Below are 26641 nucleotides of genomic sequence, written 5' to 3'. Positions count from 1 at the left end.
CACATTGGATCATAGGAATAAGTGTGCAGTTTTTCAAGACTAGCCTGAAGATTTATTAGAAGATAGTGAAGAAAGGATGTTTCATAAACTGTCAAGAATAAGAACTATGTTCGCAATGTGAACAGAACAACACTTGCACAGCTAGTAATGAATTAACAGTTTTAAGTTTTGTTTGCTGTACAGAATATAGAAAACAGGGGAGTATAAGGAACAACACAGAAGAGGTAAAGGAGAAAGACATGGAAGGCGGATGAGGAGGAGTAACAAGCTATGCAAATTGTGGACAAAAAGTATGTGTAATTAGTAAAAGCCAGGCCCAAAGTACTGCCCCATTTGATTGGCCAATTCCTTGAGTTCCTGGAATTCTGATTGGTTGGGATAAGCCATCTCCTCCTGCCACGGCAATTGTCTCTTCTCATCATAGTCTTCACTCAGCCCCTTGACTTGACTAATATCTTCCATGGAATAAGGGCCTCTGGGCAGACTGACTATTGCCAGTTGGCCATCTTGTCTGGAGTCATCGTAATAAGCATCCTCTTTGTCCCGACGCATCAGGATTGGCTGGAAGAAAGGCAGCTGTCGGCCTGGGCTGCTGTTATCCACATCATTGTCTGGCTTTTCACATGTGGAAACTGTTGTATATCTATGAGAGGAAAGCAATATGGTGGCAAGGTTGAATGAGTGCCAGATACACAATCATATGCCATCCCATCCCAATAATGACAATTTGTACCTTAAAAGTATCCTAACATTGAAATTATATGCAAATAAACATATTAATATCATAAAATGGCACTTGTATTTTAAATTGGCCTTGCAAAATAGTGGAGCGGGAGGAAACTAACATAGTTCAGAGAAATCAGCTGAGGGCCAAACAAAGGCCATGGCTAGACCAGGCCTATATCCTGGGATTGTCCCGGGGTCATCCCTATTCATGTAAATAACACACAGGGGATCCAGGGATCAGTCAGGGATGACCCCAGAATATAGGCCTGATCTAGCCATGGCCTTAGTGTGATTAGGATCTTCCAAGGTTTTTTTCCCCCCTTACAGTATCTGTACTTGTTCCCTGCTACTTTCCCAAGTTAGCAGCAGAGGGATTTACACTAGGGTTAAACACACTCTCCTAAAGCACCTCTTGCCCATCCTTCAAAGCAGGCTAAGGCTATTAATTAGTAAAAAAAGGAAAGGAAAAACAAGGGATCCTAATCACAGATTTCCTATTTCACATCTAGTTTAGCCCTGAGTTGCTCAGCTCATGATCAAAGTCCCACCAAGGCCATTCTCCCACTTGGCATTGATCTCTTAATAGCATTTCTGCAGGTTAATCAGATTCGAACATTAGTGGGTATCAAAAACAGAGAACTTCACCAAGGTGAGGTCAGCAAGACCTCATGCTCCTTCCTTGTTTGAACGTGACACAAAGTGATATTGTTAAGAGGATACTCTCAGTCGTCTTACAGATTACAGTGGTACATAGAGAGGGTAGGTATGATTAGACACTTTGAATGGGTTCACGTAACATGCTATAAACCATAATGGTTTATATTCCAGAACAACTCAAGATGAGTTAGTGTGCTGTCTGTGGGATGTCCCCCCCCCCAATCATGGGTTATTACCCTGAGACCATGGGTTCTCAGGGTAATAAGCCACCCTGAGAATCCATGGTCTCCAGTAACTTATTTTACCAATGCTGGCTTAGTGTGTTGTTGTTTTTACCTATGGTGGCTTAGTGTGCAGCATGGGTTACAGAGGTTGGTTACAGAGCTGCTCAGAAAAGGTGACCAAAATCATTGCCACTGCCCTGCTCCTCTCGAGCGATCTCTATTCCAGCTGCAAAGGAAGCTGGGATACCTGCCCGGTTGGGTGGGAAGACTACAGGAGGAGGGTGTGTGTGAAATAAACTCTTCATAGCTTGTTTGCCTGATCATCTGACGGGAGCACAGTACATCGTTTACATAACGACCTATCCAGCATAGCTTGGCACACACCAGTAGCGTGATGTGTGAACCCAGACTGCTTCGTAGCAGCAGGATCTAGGCTATATTGCCAGATGTGCAAGATTATGTTTCAAGCACTCATCTCTCAAAAATAAAAAAGGGGGGGGGGAAGTGCAACACAGACAGAATCCTCCTTACCTTTTAGTTCTGCACATCAACCCCTGGGCACATGGACAGTCCTGCCTAGGTTTGGCAAATGCTGCCAGGCTGCCCCAGCCCATCAGTCCAAAAAGGGTACCACTTGGAATCTGACACGCTTCCCCTTCTTTTGGATCGGGAGTGCAGACTGGGAATGGGAGAGCTGCATTGAAGATAGGAAAAAGATTGGGAAGTTATTCGTATAAAATGCACAGGGCCAGGAATCTGCCAGGAAGATCTCCCGCACAAGCTCTAGTGAAATGAATATGGCTGGTGCAGGCAATGTTCCCAGCAGATTGTTCTTCTGGTGGATAGAAGAACATTGCTTAACAATATGGAGGATCTTGTCAATGAATATAAAAAGTAGTTTGCATAGAGCTGTTGTTTTATCATTGCTATGTCATCCATTCTGCAGTGCTTTGATTTCTTTCGTCTCCATGAGTGTTCCTAAGACTCCTAGGTTGCTTTCACACTGGGGCCATTTAGTGCTGCTGAGACTTGGCTGTTCCACAATCAGCTGGAAGTTGGAATTCCACGTGGGACGTAATATAGTGCTATAATCTGGCAGTGATCATCACCATGGCTAAGATCCTTCTATAATATTGTTTCAGAAGTGAGCAATGGATCCCTGCAACTTTAATTAGAAACAAAGTTCCTCCTTATTTATTTATTATTGCATCTATATCCCGCCTTCCCCCCCCCCCCAAGGAACCCAAGGCAGCATACATAATCCTCCTCCTCTCCATTTTATCCTCACAACAACCCTGTGAAGTAGGCTGGGCTGAGAGTTTGTTGACTGGCCCAAAGTCAGCCAGCGGGTTTCCATGGCCAAGTGAGGACTAGAACCCAGATCTCCTGACACCTTAGCCACTACACCACACTAGCTCCTTCCAGCTTCTGCCCCTCTAATTGCTTTCTGTTGAGTGTGGTGATACTACTACTGTCTAGCAAACGGACCCAGCTTCGCTCGGTTGGGAATAGCCATTACGCTGATACAGCAAAGGCTGCAAGCAAACATATGCAGCTGTTAAAAGTTGGACACATTATGCCTTCCCAGTCTGAGTGAAGACATATCTTTTTTGGGGGGGGGGGGCAGGCATGGCCCCTGCCATGGTGCACTCCTATATCCCCCTGAGGAAGTGGTCTTCCTGCACCATTCCCCTGAGGGAGGCTGCCCCACAGCAGGGTGAAGGGAGGAGGCATATAACTCTGTCCCTCAACTTTCTAAATGTCCCTAGTTTGATACAGCAAAGTCTTCAAGCAAACCTACGCAGCTGTTAGAGTTAGACACTTTGTGCCTGAATCGTCTGAGCGAAGCCACACCTGCTAGCACTCTTCAGCATCGCCCCTGACAGTAGATCCTTGCAGCACCTTACGAGAGGGATCTGTCCACTCCATTTCCCTAGGAGGGCTGCCACAGAGCAGCAGGCAGGGAGCAGGCACCCAGTTCTGTCCCTTGGGCCTACCAATCTCCCTTGGCTTCGAACTGTATGGATTGCAAAACTATGTGCTTGTTAGGGAAGTCTGCCCCTAGTGGCTGAGGATATGCTGCAGGCTTCAACCACTTTGACACATTGGACAGATTTAAGTAAATTAAAATTAATAATGAATTTTAAAAATGAAATAACCCAGAGGTGCACAACCCCCCTCAGTATGCATGTCAAATTTCAGGTGTCTGGGTTTCATGATCTTGGAGTTATGGCGGTGATGGATGGATACACATCCTCTTTTGTTGTTATAGATAAATGGACCCTTTCATTGACCCTTCATTTGGAGGGGGGTTGATTTCTGGCTTCCAATATTATTTTTCTTTTTTTAAAAAAAACAACCCACAAATGTTTGCAATTCAATGCTTTAAAAAGTAAATAAAAATAATGAGAGGAACCCAGTAATTAAAACCCCATCCCCTTGGAAAGAGGAATTGACTAAGGGGCAATTCAGTAATGCCATGTTCCCACTGAACAGGAAACAAATATAGGGGCAGATGTTTCAAGGAGCAAGCTTCTAACTAGAGCACAGTAGCCCTGCAAAGCCTCAGTAGTACTTTGCCACTCCACACTGGACAAGCTGGTACTACACTTGCATTTTAACTGAAAAATCATAAATCCAGGCCTGAAAAAAAGATAAAGAGTCAACATAGAAAACACTGGAATACAACAGATGATGATGATGATGATGATGATGATGATGATGATGATATTTATTTGTATCCCGCCTTTTGCCCAACACTGGGCCTCAAGGCGGCCTTACAAAGTTTAAAACATACATTGGGGGGGGGGGGAACACATTTAAAATACACAACAAAATTGTCTGGATTCTCCTTTAAAAGTGAGTGAATCAGGATGGCAGTTCCAGACTAAAGAGCGAGTGTGGAGGCAACCCTGGCTGACTACTGCTAGAATGCTAGACCTTGGTCTGATCCACCAGGAGGATTCTTTGGTTTTCTGGAGAGTTTACCCATAAATTAACTTGCCTCTTCATGAACTTGATTGTCCCTGATTGCTCTTATGCTCCACTTTGAATTGCAACCATTTGTGAACCAGCAGAAGAATGAAAGAAGGAGGGATTATCAAGGAACTGTTTTAAACGAAGGGGATATGAAGGGATTGCCTCTCTCCAGCCTCTTGTGCAGACATACCTTTACAATGCAATGTGCCACAGTGCCACCTATTGACGTAACTTTAATAGTAATAATGTTCTCAGCTTCTTTCCCATTGTGGCCACGTCTACACAGCGTTCCGAAAGCGCCCCGAAGCCCCTTGAGGGCGCCCCGAAAACACTCGTGTAGTACGTACCTTAATCGTCCCCAGAAGAGGCGGAGGAGGAGGCGTCCTTCGGCAGCGCAGACTGTGGGCGGGCTGCTCCAGGCTCCGTTTCCCTTTAGCCCACAGGCCCTGCGAGAGCTCCCAGCAGCGGGGCTGGGTCGTGGGAGGGAAGAGAGCGGACGGGCGAGGAAAGGGGGGGCGCCTCCCATGCCCCCGGGACCACGCAGGGGCCTCCGCCGCCCCTTTCCTCGCCCATCCGCTCTCTTCCCTCCCACGACCCAGCCCCGCTGCTCGGAGCTCTCGCAGGGCCTGCTGGCTAAAGGGAAACGGAGCCTGGAGCAGCCCGCCTACAGTCTGCGCCGCCGAAGCACGCCTCCTCCTCCGCCTCTTCTGGGGACGATTAAGGTATATACTACACGAGCGTTTTCGGGGCGCCCTCAAGTGGCTTCGGGGCGCCTTCGGAACGGTGTGTAGACTCCCCCAGAATCACCCTACCTCCAGAGTACACTTGATGTTAACTTGAGTTCCATGAATCTTTTAAAAACTGTAAATAGCAGCTACTGAGGGGGTGATCAGAACTGAAGCTGAAAGTAGGAGGCTTAGCTACTTCCTCTTCTGCCGTAATCTCAATCCGTGCTGACTCCAGGTTGTGAGGGCCCTCGGGAAAGATATCCTCAGTGGGCCTCCTCCCTCAATGAGTCTACCTTCTCACCACCATTCTCACTGCTCTTGCTCCTCCTCTTTCTCATTATTGCTTCCACTTGCCTGCTTGACAGAGAGCCAGTGAGCAAGAAGGCCGCACTCCCACCACCACAATTGTCTGGGCCACAGTGAGAACCCAATGAACAAGCAGATTACAATGGTGAAGAGAGGGAACTAGTCTCTTGTCGGTGGGCCCATGCTGGGCTGTGGGCCCTTGGCAAGGACCCATCCATGCCTACTGGCCCTGGTCCTAATGAAAGTTGCTCCCCACATTTCTAAGGCTGCTATTTGGCGTGGAAGGAAAGCTCACTTTGGCATCAATACAAGCTTCGCTTATAGACCAACGCTGGGGGTTGGCCAGGACCATGGCGCAGGAGGAAAAGGTTAATGACCCCTTCCTACACACCATGGTCCCTATCCTAGAGCAGGCTCCCCATAGGCTGCTATTATTGTTGTTGTTTTAAATAATAAGTAATGCATTTAACATCACATGGAGTTTGGTCCTGAGTCTAAGGCAAGGAGAAAAGGGAGCATGCAATAGGTACACGTATAAGGAACCTATCTCACAGTTGCTGGTGGTGCAGCACAGCCCCTGGGCGCACTCTTCTTGGCATGGGTCACATCTTGTTCCACTCTCCCCGTGGCTCACACCTTCTGTACACTTGCCCCAGACACAGAGGTATCCCAAGCAGCATTCCCCATCCTTCCAGCATGCCTAGGAGCCAAAAGCAGATGAAATACCATGACACGATCTATTCCATTCTTTAAACTCAACGCTAGCACATTTCCTTCATGACACAAGTTGTAGAACAGGGACATTGGATCTCTTCCTGCCCCCCCACCCCACCCGAGGGCCAAATTCCATTCTGGAGACACTCTTGGGGGCCACATTCCAGTGGTGGGCGGGACCAAAGGCAAAAGGGGCGGGGTGAAAAGCACCAGCATATTTTAGTTTAAAGCGCTTGTTGAAAGGAACTAAGCCTCAGGAGAGACATTTCAGCCTTTTAGAATGGAGGGGGGACTGCACAGAAGACAGGAAGCCACTAAACAATTGATGGTCACGGAAAGGGGCCAGGTGACATAAGCATGGCCATCTGAGGAACCAGGGAGAGCCTGATTGGAACGACAGCCAGGCTGGATTTGGCCCCTGGGTTTGAGGATCTGCACCCTGCTGTAAAAGGAGAGGCTGGAGTCTGTGAAAAGACCATGCATTCCACACCCCAATATTCTCTTCTGAAGGCCAGTTTTGGCATTGCATTTTCTGTATTAGCATTTCAAAATATGAGAACAGAATCAGAGGTGAGAAAGAGGGAAGGAAATTTGCCAGGTCCCAGATAGCTGTGGTGATGGAAAACTGTGGCATACATCTCTGGCATAGTTGCTCCGGACAACTGTTCTGATGCAACAAAGACACATGTCTGGGGCATTTTTTTTAAATTGGAGGTTGTTCCCATATCTTAGAACACAAACACAGGAATTGCAACACTGGAATGAACTAGCAGGACCAACACCCAGCGCTCTGGTGTGCCCCTCGCCAGAGCTCCCCACAGGCACCCCTCGTCACAATGGTGACAGCAGTTCTCTAACTGGGCAGCCACCTTTTAGAATTTCCCACAATGCCCAGGAACAACACCATATCAGATGTTCTGGGGCACTCTGGGAATTTGAAATGGCACCTTGTTCTTGCAGGTTGGGCAGGTTTCAGTGTTTGTGGGTCTTAAGGGTGAACATGGGCTATCCAAGGATGCCTGGTGTTGACGCAGGTTCTGCCAACCACCATGTCTTGCTGCACTATAATCAGTGGAGAATCTATTCTTCTCTTTTTCCATTCCCCAGTGCCAGCCAGTCCCAATCTGGAGCTAACAGCTGGAGAAAACAAAGCCCCTGTAACAAAAATTGCTTCCATGTTCCTCAAAGCACTGTCCTAGGCATCCATCTAAGACTGGCCCTGTATCCAGAACCATCTGCTCAGTGCCTTAATGATGAATTATTCTCAGCACTACAGCTAAGTTACGACTGGACAGTACTACTGCCCAGACACATTTCAGTTGGAGTTAAGACTAAACTTCCACCAGACAGGTGAAGGGTCTTAAATCAGGGCTTAATAAGTCCCAACTCTGACCCAGGGCCTGTTTCAGATGCCAGGCAGGGCTCAATCTAGAAATATGGTAAGTAATAATAAAGAGAAGAGGCCCTCTGCACATGTGCAGATCCCCTTCCAGCAACACAAGTTAATCTTACTGAGGAATCACAAGCAGCCCTGGGATTAGAGTGAAGGGGTGATGGGATAGGGAGGAAAGCAGGAGCCTTTGGTACGCTTGAGTCTTAGGTTCTTTCATTTTAGAATTTGAGTATCACCCTTAGTGGTAGGAATAGTTCCCAGTGATGGTTCCAGCAAATCAGCAGTAAAATTGAGTGTACTCACCTTATCTTTGGCCTTGCACTGCTTGCACCAGGAAGCAAGGAGAGTCGTAAAGCAAAACTGGTCCTTTTGGCAGTCGTAGTCACTCACACATTCTTGTTGGAGAGAAAGGGCAGGTAGATGAACAAAAGCTGAAATTAAAGCAGACTTTCTCTAAATACACAAAACTTGACTGCGCAGTGTAGTAGGGTGACCATATTTTGGAAACCAAAAAGGAGGACAACATGGCTGCCCCATGGGGCTGTGCCCACCAACATGTCCAGCCCCCAAGGGGGCGTGCCCACCAACATGTCCAGCCCCCAAGGGGGTGTGCTCACCTGCATGTCCAGCCCCCCAAAAGGGGCGTACCCACCCAAACATGCCCTTGGTCACAGGTCTGATTTCACAGCACACAATTAAGACAAACCTGTTCTACATAACATCTTAATGTTAAAATCACTGGAATAAAGTATAAGTGAGACATTCAATGTATCTGAAATTAACTTCACTCGTTCCTACTTCTGTAGCTTTTGCTGTAAGTTGAAGCTTTTGCTATACTGTGTGCTCAGCTACACCAAGCAGGGTATTCCACTATGAAAGCTGTATATAAAAGGCAGGAGCCACACTATTACTTTATAGAGGTATTCAACTGCACTGCAGGAGCTACACTACTGATTTATAGTGGTACTGAGGTGCACTGACAACTGCTGGGGCCCATGACACATCTACACCAAGCAGGATATAACACTATGAAAGTGATATGAAAGTGGTATATGGTATGTGTCATGGGCCCCAACAGTTGTCAGTACACTTCAATACTGCTATAAAGCAGTAGTGTGGCTCCTGGCTTTTCTATACCACTTTCAAAGTGGAATATCCTGCTTGGTGTAAATGAGCCCTGTGTGTGATACAGTCTTCCCTTCCCTCAAATATCTTTTCTGACTGCAAATCCTTCACTGGATGACCATAGTCTAACTTTTCCTAACATTTAACACTGTTTCCCCATCACCTTACTGCATACTGCATACTGAACAAATGAAGCAGTTGACAAGTATACAACAACCAAACATTCAGAAAGTGTATAAACTACTATTAGCCTGCAAACATTAGCCATGGAACAAAATGGATTAAAGCTTGTCTTAGCTTGTTTCAACTTCAACCAGACATAACAGTCAAAAACAACTGAGAAAAACACACCTACATTGAAATTGCAATACCTAATGACAAAAATGTTGCAGAAAAGAAAAATATACACGACTGGATATGGAAGTTAAAGAACTATGGCAACAGGAAAATCTTACAATTATTTGTTAGTCACATCAGTCACCAGCATGACATCGTGGTTGTTTTTACAGAAAACCTTCAAAAATTAGGCCTACCAAAATACATGCACGCCAACATCCAGAAAGCAGTCATACTTAAAACATGTTCAATAGTCAGGATATTTCTGAATCAGTAAAAAACAACATGACTTGGCAAAGCCCATCATGTTCATCTAGAAAAACCACCACAAGCAAGAAAAGAGAGATAGATGATGATGATGATGATGATGATGATGATGATGATGATGACAGCAACCCTGTTAATTTTTTAAAAGTTTCTTTAAGAAGGATAAACAATTGCCAGCCACTGTTACAAAATATACGTCATGCCAATTACAGTAAACAAATCTAAAATGCATTATTTAATAGGAACATCACCTCCAAATCATCCCCCCAACTCACAGAAAACTACAGCCACCCCTACTACAAACATGCACATGCATTCATTCATTCAAACAACCAGACATCCCATTCAGACATCAATACACTCACACTGCCAGCACACGTGTGCGTGCACGCACACACACTCATCATCACTCACTCCAAAAACACGCATGCACACATGCATGCACATGTGCATTCAAAGACCCCATGCACCCCCACATTCTCTCTCACACACAAACCTCAGTCTTGCCTCCTCCTCTATCTTCTCCTCCTCCTGCTTCTTCTTGCTGCTGCTTCTTCTTCTGCGCGGGGTGGGGTGGGGTGGGGTGGGGTGCTGGAGGCTGCATTGCTGGAAATTCCTGCATGCAGCCCCCAACCACTCACCCCACCCCTCGCAGTGGCCATCTTGAATCTCGCCCGAACTCACGCGAGATCTCGGCTGTTGGCTGGGTTTCGCAGAGTTCCCAGCCAGCTGCCGAGATCTCGTGTGAGTTCGGGCGAGATTCAAGATGGCCACCACCACTCGCTTGGGAAATTTAGGCCGGGTAAGTTGGGGTTGGGGTTGCTGCAGGCCCAGTAACCACAACCCCGGTATTTTGGGCCCTAAGTCCGGTTCCTCCGGACCCCCAGCTCTCCCAGGAGGTTTCTGGAATTTTCCGGAGGGTATGGGCAGCCTAAGAGTTTGCCATTTAGCTAGTTAATGCATGGGCATCGCTAGCCATAGGAACTCTATAGCCTATGCTTAGCTTCCTGTTTCCTCCTTTTCGGTTCTCACCTCCCCCCCGCCCCCTCTGCCTTCCTCCATTGGTATGGGCACATGCTTCCTCCATCTCCTGCTGGTGTTGTAGAAAAGGACTGAACAAACTCTGCTTTGAACTCCTAAACGTTTCCTGCGTATTGTAAATGCAAGAATACTCATAAGTAAACTATTTTCTAACTTTACCAAAAGAAGAGTCTTTTGTTTGTTTTTCTACAATAGATTTGTGTGTGCCTGTGGGCTGGTAAAATTCTCTGCTTCGCTTTTGTTTTATCTCTGGTAGGTGCCTCTAAATGGGAGTGGCAGGACTCTAGAAAACCCATCCTTTTCCTTCTGCCCCTGGAGGAGAGATGAGGGAGGCAGCTGTGAACCATGGGGAGGAAATTAGCCACTTCTGAACTGTGTTTCAGCCAGGCTGCTGTGGCCCCTTGGAGTGCAGCGAGACTAGAACTCACAGCATGGATTAGCTAGATTACTCTTTCTCTCTTGTTTCTTCTTTCTGTCATTTTAGTTTTTGGGTGCATACTTGCTATGGATCAAGTCCAAATTATTTGATTGCCATACAGAATTTATCCCATCTATTCTGAATTGCTAACTTTTGTTTTATTTGATTTAATTGATACATTTTGAAACTAATTCTTTTCCCCCCCAGGTGACGTATTTCATCAATGTGTTATGGCCTGGGTCCATCTCTTGGCACAAACCAATCCTGGCAAGCTAACACAAAATGCCAGAATCTGTGCAAACTCTTATGCTTAGCAAATCAAGGTGCACAGAAGAGCTTTTTAGCTCTCGTGGCAAGAACTTAATGAGTGCTGTTGGTAATTAGCTCTGGTCTCAATACGTAGTTCCATGATCAGTCCAAGCTAATAACTATGACCATGTCAGAGGTCTAAACGGCTGGGTTCCCCTCGTGCAATCCCTAGGGTTCAAAGGAGTGGGCAAAGGGCTTGAATGGTTCCTGGCATGAGCCATCCTAGGCTATCAAAGACCGGCACTCCAGAAACAGACCTAAATACAGAGATGCAGAGATTAAGCCCCACCTTTAAATCTTCCTTGCTACGTTGGCACCACATGGTTCAAGGCCTATGAAATCCAAGATTCAGGCTTTAGGTTCCAGAGTAAGAAGAGGCAGAGAGATTTTGATGGTCACACCTTCCATTTCATGATATCTATACTACATAGAAAAGTCCAAGAGTGAGGGTCAGTCAAAGCCAGCAGGCATTGTGGGCTTGTGATGAGGAAGATACAAACAAATCCACATTCTATGGAACATGTAGCAATACCTTCCACAGCAGGTGGTTTCACAGATCAAACAAACACTTCAGGATTCAAGAAGAGAGACATTGCAGGTGAACAAGCCAAGCCCATGTGGGAGGTGTTTCTCAGAGGAACCGAAATCTTGAACATGAAGAGTTACAGGCAGTGTGTGGTGGGCAATGAAAGGTGGGCGTTAATGACAACGTTCCCTGCAAATGCTCCCACCCTGGGCATTGCCTTCAGAGCCAGGATAGGGATGCAAAACACCTCACCTAACTATCGAATGTAGAGGGAATCGTATCCCATCCATGCAACCTACCCCAAACAGGCCATTTCTCTTCTGCCCTCTCTGTCCTGTGTTGCCCTTCTGAACTAGGCTCCAAACCCTTCCTGACCCCTTCAGATCCCATTCTGACTGTAAACTACACAGCCTGCTGTTACACTGGGGCTGAACCCCAACGCCTTCACATTTATTGCAAGCAGTTTGGGGCTTAGATCACTGTGGGAAAGCTACTGACTGCTAAACCAAAAAGGGCATCTAACTAAACCAAAGAGTCGGGCAATGTGAAGGGCCAGAAAAATGGGAGCGGAATTGGGGGGGGGGGGAGCATATCTGTGGGCGTGGGGGAATTGGAGAGCATCTTATGCTGTATTTTCTCATTTAAAAGGAGTGAGCTATTTCTAACTGCATCCTTTTGAAATAATACCATTTTGAGTGCGAGAGTCCAAAACCCAAATGCAGTCATAGAGATGCTACTGGTTATTGACGTGTAGCCGCCACGATGTCACGGGTGAAGAGAGAGAAATGCTTGTAACATGGAGGGGAAAGGAGGGGCAGCCCCAGATATGAATCGCCGCATGAGCTGAAGCTAAACAATTACTGCAAGGAATGGTGGGATTTCCCCAAAGAAGCCAATGGCTATGGCAGAGCTCCCACCCACCCAATGCAAACAACAGGTGCAGGAGGAGATCGGGACTTCTGGGGGAAACAAATGGTTCAGGGGGCCCCACCCCCATGCTGGCCTTCCTTTCCCCATGATGCTAGTGATGACTAAAAAAGGCAAACCTGGACCGGGAAGATGCTAAAAATTATAGGCTGGTGGCGAACATCCCCTTCCTGGGCAAGGTGCTTGAGCGGGTGGTTGCAGGACAACTCCAGGCACTCTTGAATAAAAGGGATTATCTAGATCCATTTCAATCGGGTTTCAGGCCGGGTTTTGGAACGGAAACTGCCTTGGTCGCCCTGTGGGATGACCTCTGCCGGGAGAGAGACAGGGGAGTGTGACCCTGTTGGTTCTGGACCTCTCAGCGGCTTTCGATACCGTCAACAATGGTATCCTTCTGGATAGGTTGTCTGAGCTGGGAGTTGGAGATACTGCGTTGCAGTGGTTCCACTCCTACTTGGATGGCCATTTTCGGAAGGTGGTGCTGGGGGATTATTGCTCGGTGCTGTGGCACCTAAGCCATGGGGTTCCACAAGGCTCTATTTTATCCCCTATGCTGTTTAACATATACATGAAGCCGCTGGGGAAAGTTATCCGGAGATGTGGACTGAGGTGTCATCAATATGCGGATGATACCCAGCTCTACCTTTTCTTTTCATCAAACCCAGGTGAGGCAGTAGCTGTTCTAAACCAGTGCCTGGGCACGGTAATGGACTGGATGAGGGCTAACAAACTGAGACTCAATCCAGCCAGACGGAGGTACTGCTGGTGGGTGGTTCATCTATCCGGCGAGGTGATGTTTAGCCTGTCCTGGACAGGGTTGCACTCTCCGTAAAGGATCGGGTCCATAGTTTGGGGTTGCTCTTGGATCCAGAACTGTCACTTGAGGCTCAGGTGAACTCAGTGGCAAAGAGCATCTTTTATCAGCTTAGGCTGATATACCAACTATGCCCTTATCTGGACAGAGATAGCCTAGCTACAGTTATCCATGCTCTGATAACCTCTCATTTGGATTACTGCAATGTGTTATATGTGGGGCTGCCTTTGAAAATGGTCCGGAAACTTCAGCTGGTACAAAACAGGGCAGCCTGCCTTCTAACAGGGACTAGCCAGTGAGACTACATTACACCAGTCCTTTTACAACTTCATTGGCTGCCAGTCCAGGTCCGGGCCCGATTCAAAGTGCTGGTACTAACATTCAAAGCCCTAAACAGTTTGGGGCCAGGCTATTTGAAGGAACGCCTTCTCCCATATGTACCTGCCCAGACCTTAAGATCATCCACAGGGGCCCTTCTCTGTGATCCCCTGCCACAAGAAGTGAGGCAGGTGGCTACTAGGAGGAGGGCTTTCTCTGCTGTGGCACCCCGGCTGTGGAATGAGCTCCCCAGAGAGGTTCGGCTGACGCCTACACTGCTTGGGGGGAGAGGGAGCGGTGGGGATTGTGAACTCCTGGGTGCTTGATTCCTGCCACCTCCACCCCGCAAACCGGGCTTTTGCTGTCCAAGGCTGAGAGGCTGTATTCATTTTGTTGGCCAATGAATTGTGCAGATAAAGAGGGAGTTAAGAGAGCCTGAGCTGCAGTCTACTCAGGAACGTGTCCCGCATGGCGATTTCTCAGTGGTTAAGCGCCAACCAATTGCTTTTCAGCCCATGCAGGTGGGAAACCAAGTGCTTATTGGTTGCCTGTACTCTTTCTCGGAGTCATAGTCTGGAGGCTCAGCGTCACCTCAAAGAGGGCTCTGAATCCAGTGAGACACCGGTCGGCCAACTCCAGGGAGGTTCCTCGGGAACCTCTGATGCCTCCCCCAGACCCAAGGACTCAGCCCTCCCATTGACCTCAGGTTCCAAGGCTCTCTTGCCAAAAGCATCTCAGGTCCCTCAGCCAGAAGGACCTTTGGGCTGCAGAAATGAGCATGGGCCCTTTAAGGCTGCAGTCAGTATCCACTGGGAGGTGGAGCTTCTGAGAGACCTGAGCAGATGAGCCTATTTAAGCCCTCCGTTGTTGCTTGTCCCTGGCCAGAACAGCAGCTTCTTCCCTTGTTGGAGCTACACCAGTTTAGCAGAGGAGGAAGAGGAAGAGGAAGAGGAAGAGGAGGAGGAGGAGGAGGAGGAGGAGGAGGAGGAAGAAGAAGAAGAAGAAGAAGAAGAAGAAGAAGAAGAAGAAGAAGAAGAAGAAGAATGCTGTCCAAGGTGCTAGTAGCCTCTGCCTTGTTGTGCCCTTATTCGCTGGGCCGAAGCACTGACTGTACATAACCTTTGCCTTCCGAGCTGTAGCTTCCTTCTACCAGAGCCTCTTGGAGCACCTAACTGACCAGCAGGCAGCTTCCCCCAAGGCTACCCAGGTCAATGGGGAGGGTACTTCTTGTTCAACCATTGCCAGATGCTCCTGCTCTTTGAGTGGCAGTGCTGCTCCCACTTATTTTTTGAGTTATTTTATTTAAAATACCCAGGGCAGAAACCCTCCCAAAGTGTCTTACAGCAATAAAATGCATAAAATAAATACAGTTAAACTATTAGTAGTGACAAAAACATAAACACAATAAAATAGCAGTAAAACAACAATAACAGCCAACAGTAACAGCCAACAATAAAATCAGAAACAACAACAATAGCAATAACGCGTTCCCAAGGCCTTCTTAAAAGCCTGAAGTGATGGAGCATGGAGGACCTCCAATGGGAGCCTGTTCCAGAAGTGTGGGGCCACTGCAGAGAAGGCCCTCTCACATTTATTTATTTATTTATTTATTTAGAATATTTATATACCGCTCTCCGTTGAAAATTTTTGGAGCGGTGTACAAAATCAAATGAAAATAAAAACAGAATAAAACAGTTAAAACAGAATTTAAAAGAAGCAAAAACAGAGATTCAAGGCTGCATATTAAGGAAAGGCTTCTTGGAATAAAGATGTTTTCAGGAGGTGCCGAAAGGAGTACAAGGTTGGCGCCTGCCTGACCTCCAGAGGCAGGGAATTCCACAGGAGGGGAGCCACCACGCTGAAGGCTCTTCCTCTGGTGGATTCCAATCGGAGGATGGATCTATGTGGAATCCCCAGGAACAGGCCCTCGGATGACCTCAGTGACAGGGCAGGTTGGTAAGGGAGAAGGCGCTCTCTCAGCTTGCGATCACTCACCTAATTACTCTCATGGGTGGGCAAATGAGAAGGGCCTCTCTTTCTGATCTTAAAATGCAGGCAGCTTGATACGGGTGAAGGTGGTCCTTCAAGTAACTTGGTCCCAAACCTGTAGGGAGGGAGAACTAAAGAGCATCTTATGCCATCAGTTCTTATTGAAAAAGAAGGTCATGTTTTCTAAAATATAATTTTAGGTTTCTATTACTTCTGCAAGACCCCCGAAATCCAACATTTAAGTAACATAATTTTACTGCTTCTACTTACTAAGGCATAGCCCCCCGCCCCCATTTCACAGATGAACACAGGGTCATGCTTGTGATATGGGAGGAATCAGCATCACTTCTGAATCCCAGGAACAAGAGGAAGCTTAAAAATACTGAATAAATGGTAAGATTGATTCCAGGAAACAGAGAGGTTTTTCCCCGACTGCAAATATGATGTACCAACTCTCCCCACCACAAGCCGTGATTCTGGGAAGCGCGTACTTTGAGAGCTCAAACTCAATTTGGGGTATCGGAAGCATCTGGGAAGTAGAGCACATGTGTGGCAATCGTGGACAGCACCCTGCTGGCTCCTTTCCAATGATGGGTAACTTATAGTAGGGCATTTCTATTTCGTAAAGTGAATCACTTTCTATACAAAACCCCTTTCCTCAATTCCAGCTGGGATGAAATCGACCTGTTAAATTCTGCCATTGTTTAACATGAAATTATTGATTCCCTACATTTTCAAAACGTGCTGCATCAAGCTCATGGCATCTTCTGCATGTCGGTTGAGTCTTGCAGATGTATCCCAACTTTTCAGGTGATTATGCTCTCCCAGGGTGGCTGACATCCGTAACAGAAAGCGAGACGGGCCTTGCCCTCAGGGTTACCAGCTAAAACGACCCACAAAGGAAGGGGACTGGAGGGAAAAGGAAGAGGAGGGAGATCAGTTCCTTCAAGGCCAGAACAAGGGGAGGAGCTCTACGTGGGCCCAGAAGTGGTGTTTCAGCCCAGCCGATTTCCCTTATGCTGCTCTTGAGGTTGCCGGGGCCAACGGAGGGGTCCAGGGCATCCTCTCCCCTCCCTTCTTTCATCCCAGGGGGAAACTCTCAGCTGCAGCCAGTGTCCTTTCTGGCTGGGAGAGAGAGAGGGAAGGAGGGAGGAGAAATGAGCCCGTTTCAAGTGCTCCTTCTCTGGCCGACGGATGGACCATGTTGGCCTCCCCCTTGGCACTGCTGCCTGCTGAGAGCCTGAGAGCTGACTCAGGAGGTGTTGTTCCCCTTCTGGTTGTTGAAAAGGACTTTGAACAGCAATAAAATTGGCTCCAGGGCCCAGTCCTCACATTTTCCAACCAGAAGAGGAAAAACAAGGAAGAGAGAAAAAGCCACTCTGTGCCTTGTGCTCTTGGACTTTGATCTCTGGATGCTACCTGTGGATCATGGACTATAACACACGATACGGAGCTCAGAGAACCACGGTGAGATGTCACTTTGTTGGCTTCGAGAATTTATGAAGCTGTTATTTACTGAGTTAGGATTCGAAATGTACGTTGAAGCCAGCCTCGTGCTCACTGACATCCTCCAAATTCCACAATAAGGCAACAAAAAGAGCAAAAAGAACCAACAAAAGAAACAGTAATAATAATAATAATAATAATAATAATAATAATAATAATAATAATAATAATAATAATACAGCAGCCACAATCAAAAGGCTAGAGCAAAAGCATCAGTTTCCAAAGACTTCTTAAAAGCCTGTGATGATGGAACATGGAGCACTGCAGATGGCAACTCATTCCAGAGATGTGGGGCCACTGCAGAGATGGCTCTCTCACATGTGGTCACCCAACTAAGTCCTCTTCCAGGTGGGCAAAGGAGAAGGCCTCTCTTGCTGATCATAACATGTGAGCAGGTTGATAAGAATGTAGGCAGTGTTTTAAGTAATCTCATAAGCATGACATGGGCACCAGCCCTAGAGACAACATGAACTATGAAGCAAGTTAATTCACTAAAGAAAGATTATGTACGGAACGGAATAGTGATATTTATTTTTGGCTTTTCAAAAGTGCTTGATGATACTTTGGAAGGACTGAAAGAAACTAGGAGGCAGGAGTACAAAGACAGAGTCTTGTTGCAGCTAATAATATTAAGAGGTCCTAAATGTAAAACCTCTAAGGAAGCAGTTATACATTTAATCCCATAATAGTCAGGTTAGTGCCATCAGCCACATGGCCATCTCCCCTGCAAGGAAGGCACCCAGGCTGCTCCTTGGCTGGTTGGACGGTTTCACTTGGTGAAGCTCCCTCAGAGCCCATGCATTCAGCAGTCTGCAGGGCAACCCATCTTCTTGGAAGAGGGGGACAGGACTTGGGTGGCCACAAAACAGACCTGGCTTAGGAGGCTGACCAAATATGGGGCACCCTTGTGAAATCATAGGCCATACTCAAAAAAACCCAGTACTGAGAGGACCAAGGCCCATGGCTGAGCAAGGTTGCTAAGGAACCATGGCATGTCTTCCATTGTGACACGTCCCCCAGCTGGGAGGCCTTTAGGAGGCCTCTGGGGAAACGGTCTTTGTGGGTTGTGAGGAGAGAGAGAGAGAGAGAGAGTTAGCGAGTTAGAGAGAGTTGGAGAAAGTTATCGATCGGTGGAGAGTTTTGTTGTTATTTTCATTATTTATTTATTTTTATTTATTTAAATTATATTTATTCATATTTCTTTATATTATTATATTTATATTACTTATATATTTATTATTTATTTTATTTATATTATTAGAGTTAGTTAGAGTTAGTTTATTTATATTTATTTATTTATATTTATTTATTTATTTATTTATATTATTATATTTAATATTATATTTATTCATATTTATTTATTCATTCATATTTATTTATTATTTATTTATTTATATTATTAGAGTTAGTTAGTGGGAGGGACAGTGACAGCGTCTAAAGAAACATTGAATGCTTAAAGATGTGAGTAACATTTTTTATATGTTTTATATTCTGCTTCTCACACTAAATGTGATGGTTCAGAAACCTAGGGGGACTCTCACTTTTCTTTCATGGCCAGGTTAAGATTATAGAGATAGATAGATAGATAGATAGATAGATAGATAGATAGATAGATAGATAGATGATTGTGTTTGAGGTAAAGGGGCTTCCCTTGGCTCTGTTTCAGAACTCCTGCAGCTGATGCAGGATGGTGCTGGGATTCTATTTATGAATAACCAGTAGGATGGAATGATTGGAGTGTTGGACTGGGTTCGAGTCCCCACTCAGATATGAAACACACTGGGTGACTTTGGACAGTCACTGACTCAAAACCAATCATGTTAAAGAAATCTTTATTTCCAGGCAGCAATGGATATTGCTTCTTACATGGTCATAGAATCATAGAATAGTAGAGTTGGAAGGGGCCTATAAGGCTGTCGAGTCCAACCCCCTGCTCAGTGCAAGAATCCTCCCTAAAGCATCCCTGAGAGATAGCTGTCCAGCTGCCTCTTGAAAGCCTCTAGGGTGGGAGAGGCTACGACCTCCCTAGGTAACTGGTTCCATTGTCATACTGCTCTAACAGTCAGGACGTTTTTCCTGATGACCAGCTGGAATCTGGCTTCCTGTACATTGAGCCCATTAGTCTGTGTCCTGCACTCTGGGATGATTAAGAAGAGATCCTAGCCCTCTTCTGTGTGATAATCTTTCAGGTATTCGAAGAGTGCTCCTAACCCCCCTAAAAAGCCCAGGCAAGGAGCTTGGAAGAGGCAGAAACTAGCTGCAAGGCTCAGGGGGCATGCCCTCAAGGGACCTCTGCCCCCTCCATACTGTAGACTGAAACCAAAAAGCTATTTGAAAAGGTTTTTAAGTAAGATGGTGGCCAGATGTCAGAAACCTCCTTCCCCAAACACACACAGAGCTGTTTGCTCAGGTTTTTGCACACTACTTGCCTGCTGTTTAAGCTTGCAGTCAATTTAAGCCCAAAGTCACCCAGTGCATTTCTTGGCTGAGTGGAGACTCGAACCCAGATCTCCGGAGACCCAGTCCAACACTCTAACCATTACATCACACTGATTTGTCATAACTAGTCAAATTGATTTCAATGGTTATACACTAAGTATGACAGAGTCTGGCTCCAGCGAATAATGAACCTCAAATAAAACTTTTTTTAAAAAAAGTCTTAGAAACCTCATGAAAGAGAGAAAATATAATGGAAAATTCTTTCTGAAGTAGTTATACAAATGCAGCATGAGGGGAAAGATTAGCAAGCTTTGTTTAAATAAAAAGCACACTCTGCACATGCTCAGAGAAGAACACGCAGACACTTTGCCCATTCTTCAACAGATCCTCATCAAGTAAACAATAAACCTCCCTGCCACACACAATTTCTTATGTAAGCACAATCCCCCCCCCCACTATGAACGTGGAACAAAATTCTCCCCCCTACACACACACACACACACGCGAAAATGGGGGAAAACAGAGCTGCCTCTTTCACAGGAGGCAAAAAGTTTCATGGAAGTGTGTGTTTTGGGGTGGGGGTATTTTCAGAGCAGCACGAAAAATACCACCATAAACAATGCAAGCCCCTTTCGTGGACCTAGAAGCAGATGCCATGGGGGACGGGGTGCGTGGGTATCTTTCTGATACTGTCTTCCTGTTGTGTCTCTGTTCCTGACAGTGGGGAATTCTCCAACAATTTCTGAGTAGGTGTCACCACTGGCAAGGATTGTAGAACAGCTTCTTTCTCTCCCTTCCCCCCCCCCCGTGTTTTTGTTTGTTTTGTGTTTCCGCCCTGCTACTGCAAGGGGCAAGAGCATCACCTGTGTTGGCAGCCTGGCCCCATTTTGCGTCCTCCACAATGCCCCATCCACCTAGCGTCATTCTGACAGGGGCTTCCGTTTTTCTGCCTCATTCTCAGGGCATGTTATAATTTATTTTGAATGTGTGTCGGTGTTGTCTTTGACTCTGAGGTGGCTGAGGGCACTGCCCGTATTTTCCTTTCTCCCAATATCAGGAGCTGGGAAGCAGCAGTGGGAGGGGGCTGTGGGACCCATGACCACTGTAGGAATAGACTGCTTGCCTCTGGTCTGGTCCTAGTGCTGCGCAGACCATTTCTCCCATGAAGGTTTCAACCCTTCCCGTTCAATTTGAAAGAAAGGAAATTGCTTTTGGGGGGAAATTCAAGAAGACATTTCAGTGAGAGTCGTATGGATTTGGTTAAGAGTTCTTGTGCTTCCCTTACTTATGAGCTGGCCGAGGAGTGTGTGTTTGGGAATGTCATGTTTTTCATTTCACAGTCACCTCTCTGACAGTCTGTAGCCTCCTTGGCTTCCCACACTTCCTGCCCTGGGGAAGGCATCATGAATTGATTCCTCCCACAAGGCGTTTTCAGATCAGGAAGTGCAGGCAGCCTGGGGAACTGCAGAGCAATGCTGAGATGTGCAAAAAGAAAAAAGAAAAATACAGGCAGTAAGTCAACACCAACACACATTCAAAATGAATTATAAAATGTCCTGAGAATGAGGCAGAAAACTGGAAGCCACTGTAAGAATATTGTTAGGTGTGTGGAGTCTTGAGGAGGATGCATGATGGGGGCCAGGCAGCCAACACAATTGACGCTGTTGCCACTTGCAGTAGTAGTGCAGAAAAAGCAAAACAAAACAAAACAAAAATAGGGAAAAAAGAATGAAGCTGTTCTACAACTCTTGGTAATGCTTAACTGTGAGAAATTGTTGGAGAATTTCGCCTCCCCCTGGAGAAATTAGGTGAAATTGTCCCAGTTTCTCTGCCCACAAATATCTGGTCTCTCTGGCCCCCCGCACAGCTCTTCTTACATTCTTATATGCCCCCCCCCGAGTGGGGGTGTGTGTCATTGTTTAAAACAAAGATCTGCATCTATGAATGCATTTATGAATAAAAATGGTAAAGGAACTTCCCCACTGGCAGGAACAGAGGCACAAAAGGGGGCAAGTATCAGAAAGATACTCCCCACCCACCCTGCATGCAAGTGGCATCTGCTTCTAGGCCAATGAAAGAGGCCTGATTGTTACCCCATTCATACTGATATAGGATTAGCATCTGATGAATGGAATCTTGGACAGACCTTTTACTCTCAGGATTTTCATTCGGAAGCATCAATTCCATGTTGAGCACAGAGTTCTTTTTAAACCAATTCCGCTTGAACAGGGCGTGTGCAGCCTTGAGGAGGGGGTTCCTTTGATGGCTCCCCTCCTGTATTCATGGGCCTTGGTGGGCTAACTTGGCTGTGGTGGTAGCAGTGGGCGGCTGAGTCTATCCATCCTTTCAGTGTCCCACAATTCCTCCGAGGAACATGAGCTCGCATAGGATTTGGATTAGGGATTTGAGGCAGGGGTAGAAAAAAGAACTGCAGATATTTGGGACTTCAACTCAAAGCATTCTTGACCATTAGCTGTGCTGGCAGGGGCTTCTGGGAGTTGAAGTTCAAAATACCTGGACTTCTGCCCTCTGTCTGGGCCACTTGTCTTACAATGAAGCTGCATGGGGAATACGGTCTGCAGGAGAGGCCCTTTCGGAGGGTGGCATTAACCACAGAGGCCCATTTGCCGGCCACACGTGGAAATGTTTTCTCCTGCACTGTTCCCGCGTCGAGGAATGGGTTCTCTCAAGAACTCTATTGGCCACTGCTCCCTGGGCCTTGTTAAGGGCAAAAATACTGGCATACTTCTAAGAATCAACAGCCTGGAAACAGGACAAAAGATGAACAAAAGACACAACACATGAAACAGAATGAGCAGCATTAATTGCAGGACAAGAGCTGGGAAGAATAAATGTTTAGTTATGGGACTAGAAACCTACACCAAGCAGGACATAACAATTTGATAACGTTTTGAAGACAGTATATGTAGTGTGTCCTGGGCCTGAACAGTTGTCAAAACCATTATAAACTGTTTTAAAGCTGTAGTGTAGATCCTGCTCTGGTTTAGTGTTTTGTGAGTCAAGCTGGGTGGGAGGAAGAACTTCCCCTTGGAGAGGGAGAGCCCTAGATGCAAAACGGCCATCATTCTAAAAGATCAAAAACTCTCCCCCCCAAGATGCTTGTGCCACCAAATACACGTCAGTCATGGAGATTTTCGGTGGCCTCAGCTGACTGCATTGTATGGAGCGAGAAGGAACTGCCTGCCCCATTTCTCACTTTCCCCCTTCTCTCTTTTAGGCTGCGGAAGCTGCGCACTGCCTTCGGGACCGCCAAGGTCCAGCCAGCCAAGGCAGAGGGGAGCAGGTCCACCAGGGGGTGTGCATCACCTGCAGCACCCCCAAGGCCCTTCTGGTGGCCCTGCTGCTGGAAGTCCAGAGTCCATCCGCTGGGGCTGAAACCTCTGAAGCAGAGGAAGGCCCTGGACACAAGCTTCCTGCTCCGGAGGCTGGAGGCCCTGGCGGAGGACCAGAAGGCCGCATCAAAGGGTTCAGGTGAGGTGACGCCCACAGCTCAGGGGAAGGGCTGGTGGAAGGAGGAGGCAGGTCTGGGGTCCAAAGGCCTGAGAGGAGCCTGCCTTTGGAAGAGGGAAGGACTCACTCATTCCTCCTGCCATCTGCCCTGACTTCTCCCTCTTTACATCCACAGACCAAATGGATTCGAGCACCTGCCTGCCTCCTGCCTGGACAACGGAGGAACTCGCCAAACGCCTGGAAACTGTGCAACGTTTCGTACGAGACGTTCAGGCTGGAGAAAAGGTACAGCTACCCCCTTCCTCGCCACCCTTAACCCAAAACCCTGGGTTCCCAGATCCCCCTGCACAGGTGGCGCCCACCTTCAGCCTAGGACCAGGCCCACTGCTCTTTGCTCCAGGGGGAACCCAGGAAGGCAGTTCCTGGGTTCTCTGAGAGCTTCTCCTACACATGGCAGCATGGAGGAGCTGATTTTCCCCATGGAAAAGCAGCCCATAGCCTATATAAGGGACGCCCTGACATGAAGGCCCAGAAGTGTCTTTCCATAATTAACAGCCTGATTCTTCCCATTTTCTAGAATTTTGAGAGCCTGGAGAAGGTCACCTTTCTCCAGGCCTTCATCTCCATTTCTACGGCCACCCGGAGGAGCAGGGGCTGGGCGCTGGAGCTCCCCTGCTCCAAACATGACTTGATGGAGGCAATAGCGGTGAGTGAGATGTAGCCCCTGCAATCCAGTGGGAAGGGTGGGTGAGGAGCCCAGAATCTCCAACCTGGGGCTTGAGAGGGCTTTGACTGTCATCTTCTCCCTTTTCCCTGTCGCCCTCTCCCAGGTGGCCATGGAGACCCAGCCCGGGGCAACTCTCCCGTCAGGCATCCTGGCTTCTGCCCTGAAGGCGATCTACCGTCTGAGGTATTACAGTGGCTTACAGAATCTGTCCTGGCTGGGGAATGGTGGGAGGTTTAGGCCTTTTCTCTTCCCCACCTTCCCCATTCTCTTCCGAGGTTGCTCTTGCTTGCAAACTGGAGCCAGGGCAGAGATTTCCAGGTTGGATCACTGGAGGTGGCTGGGAAAGTCCCGTGATCCGATCTCCTCCTTCCAGAGGAGGAAATCCACATTGCGTGGTGACTAGATACAGCCCTCGGCCCAGCCTGAACAACTGCCCTTCCCTCCCTCACTAGAACTGATTACTTTCCCTTTTCTCCTACCAGCCGAACCGGACCTGCATTTTCCAGGGACCTGGAGTCCAAGATCTTGCGGTTGGCTCTCCACGAGATCTTCAGCAACTCCGGGAGTAGAGCAGCCCCTCAGCATCAGGTAAATCCTGGCCAGATGCATTGGTCTTGGAGCAAAGACCATGTTCTGGGCCTGTGGTGCATGATCCCTTCTCCAACTGCAGTTGCAGAGATCAGCTTTGTGATCTGGGGGGCAGAGGTCTGTGCTTCGGGGAAGGAGGGGAAGGGCTGAGTCCATGGAACCATTTCCTGAAGGAGGGTTCCTTGGAGAAGCAGAGGTACATGGCTTCCTTTGGCCTTGGGGACAGAGGAAGGCAAAGCTTCCAGGCCTGCAGGCCCATCGGACACTCTCATCTCTCTTTCCCCCCATGCCCCTTCTTTGACCTAAATAAAGAGGGGGAGGGGTGGATGGCCAAAACGTGGTTGGGCTGGAGGGAAGCGGCCTTCTTGCTCCAGGGATCTGAGCTTATTCAAGCCATTTTGCTACAAGGTGCACTTTCCCCCACCTCTGTTAAAGACAAAGGGACAGTGTTGCTCCATTGACTTTGTTGGGGGGGGATGAGTAACTCATGGGCACACTGTGGGGTCTCGGTGGGCACCTGTGCATCCATGGGTGCCACATTGCTGACTCCAGCCAGAGCCTAATTTGCTACCTTGGCAGGGGAGATCCTTCAGTGATGACACCCTGGTCTAATGCTCTCTTTCTCTCTTTCCTTTCAGCACCTCTTCAAGCCCTATGGGTACGAGACGGTCGAATTCATGCTGAGGGGTTTGTTCAGTGGAGAGCCAACCATGGGCCATGTGGTCTTTTTATTGGAGGTGAGTGGGGATGCCGGAGAATTTTGGTTTTGCTCACAAGACATGTGAGGACACCCAATCGGGAGCCCCAAGTGGGAGTGGGAAGAACCGGCATGGATTCTGAGCTGCTGCTTCCCTCCACAGCACATCCACTACTGGGTCAGGTCCAGGGATGTTTTGGAGAGGTGGAGGGCCCTCGTCGCAGCAACGAACCTCCTTGGCTTTGCCCTCCACCTCCGTGAATTGCCCGTGAGTATCCCCACCTGCTGGCATGGCAGCAGCCCTGAACTGGGACTGCAGGAGACGCCACAGAAGTGGACCCAATCTGCTCTTGGAGGGAAAGGGAGCTGTTTTCTCCATAGAATGAGCAGGGGTGGGGAGGAGCCCGAATCAGGGCCACTGTCAGGGGGGCAAAGGGTTACAGCCCTTCCCTCCCAATGCCAGGGTCCCATGGGAGTCCCCCTGAGGGCCTGTCGTACATGCAGTTTTGCAGGATGGAGGCCCATTGAGGGATGAGAGAGAGATCTATCTTGTTTTCTTTTCCTCTAGATGCCTGGACAGCACCCGGTCCTTCTCCGGCTTTTGGGGGAAGTGGAGGAGCTCCTCCTTGATGGCAGGGAGGAGCTCCGGAAACAAGCTAAAGAAGCCCTTCCCCTGTATGAGGAGCTGCTCCGTCTCCAGAGGGGTAAGTTGGCTGGAAAGAGTGAAGATGGGGAAGAATGCAGAGGAAGCACAGCCTTCCCTGCCCCAAGAGAATTCAGGAATTTCTGCCCCAGCACCCTGAATCCTTCAGTTTTGGGGTCAGAGATTCCCCAATAAGACCAAACGACCTCTTCCACTAATCCAGCTAGTACGTCAGTACTAAAAACACCCCCAATTAGTGGAGCTTTTAAATGGGACCTCTACAGTGGCCTCTGCCTTCATGTTTTAAAGCTACTCTCACTTTTCTGCTTTTCCATCCAGATGCCGTTATAATTGAGGACCTGGACGAAGATCTCTTTCCAGGTCCTCAATTCTATTATCAGCATTAAGAAATCAGCACTACGGCCAGGCAAGACAGCCAGGAAATTCAAAGGGTCTTCCAGGTAAAGGAAAGTATCTGTAACATCAGCATCACAAAGTGTTGTCCCATCAGCAGCATCTTCAGGTAAACAAATATTGAAAACAACTGCATCCGAAAAACACTCAGTAGCTTCTTTTGTAGACAAGATGAAACCTGAAGATCAGGGGGAAATTGATCAAGCTCTCGCAAGAGCAATATATTTGTCTGGAACCCCATTGTCAGTAATTGAAAATACATACTGGCAGGAAGTTTTTAAATGACTAAGACCATCATACCATTTGCCCAGCAGTCATTCTTTGAGCAAGCCTCTTTTAGAGTCAGAATACGAACACGT

At 47.5% G+C, this 26641-nt stretch overlaps 1 long non-coding RNA gene across 1 annotated transcript; it reads right to left on the bottom strand.

The window, feature by feature from the left end:
• LOC134406130 (uncharacterized) lies at nt 1-26641 on the bottom strand. Its single transcript, XR_010025962.1, has 5 exons — nt 26583-26641; nt 8031-8122; nt 6173-6320; nt 2139-2301; nt 1-643 (listed from the first exon to the last, which is right to left on the bottom strand). It is a non-coding gene; the product is annotated as an uncharacterized LOC134406130 (long non-coding RNA).

This window comes from Elgaria multicarinata, chromosome 11 (genome assembly GCF_023053635.1).
Source record: "Elgaria multicarinata webbii isolate HBS135686 ecotype San Diego chromosome 11, rElgMul1.1.pri, whole genome shotgun sequence".
In the NCBI taxonomy this organism is placed as follows: Eukaryota; Metazoa; Chordata; class Lepidosauria; order Squamata; family Anguidae; genus Elgaria; species Elgaria multicarinata.
The sequence above is the reverse complement of the archived record's forward strand: the minus strand, read 5'-3'. Positions and strand labels throughout refer to the sequence as shown.